The following is a 668-nucleotide window of genomic DNA, read 5'->3' as shown; positions in this document are numbered from 1 at the left end:
AATTAGAGTATGAAAAAGGGGGAGTGACGAGAGGAAAAATTGTCATGTTTGTAAGGAATATGAAGATAACTGATTCTGAGGACGAGGGGGATCTGCTGAGGGGAGGGGAAAGAGGGGAACAATAGGGGGAGGGAGGAATAAGAAATGAAATTAGATTATGGAAAAGGGAGATGATAGAGTCGTAAATTGATATTGATAATAACTGATAATTGAAGATGAAGTGCACCTGCGGGGAACGAGGGAATAGGAAGGAAATAGAGAAAAAACGAAAATAAGGAAAAAGGAGGTGACAAAACGCAAAATGGTCTTATTGTTAATAAAGAATATGAGGATGAGGGGAAGCTACGGGGGTTGAGAGGAAAGGAAGGGAACGAAGGAGGAATAAAGAAGAAAATTTAGAGGAAGATAAATGGAGGTTAAAAAACGGAAATTGAACTTATGTTGAAAATTTAAGTTGTGTTGTTAATAAATGTTATGTTAAGTTAAGATGTTGATAGATGGAGTCTAGTTGTTAATAAATTTAGTTATGTTGTTGTTGATACGGAATACGAGGATGAGGATCAAATATGAGGTGTTAATAAAACATATGTAAATAAAGGGAACAAGAAAATTTAAATGAAGAAAGGCATATAGCGAAGAGAAATATCAGAGTCTGACAGGGCACCATT

General features: G+C 35.8%; 1 protein-coding gene across 1 annotated transcript in view; it reads right to left on the bottom strand.

Annotated features, from left to right (window-relative positions):
* Nucleotides 1–668, bottom strand: part of LOC119588843 (putative glucosylceramidase 3) — a 10073-nt gene that overhangs the window by 4946 nt on the left and 4459 nt on the right. The window lies entirely within an intron of this gene.

Source organism: Penaeus monodon, chromosome 24, assembly GCF_015228065.2.
Source record: "Penaeus monodon isolate SGIC_2016 chromosome 24, NSTDA_Pmon_1, whole genome shotgun sequence".
NCBI classification, from domain to species: Eukaryota; Metazoa; Arthropoda; class Malacostraca; order Decapoda; family Penaeidae; genus Penaeus; species Penaeus monodon.
Note: the sequence above shows the minus strand (reverse complement) of the source record. Positions and strands in the feature narration are given on the sequence as shown.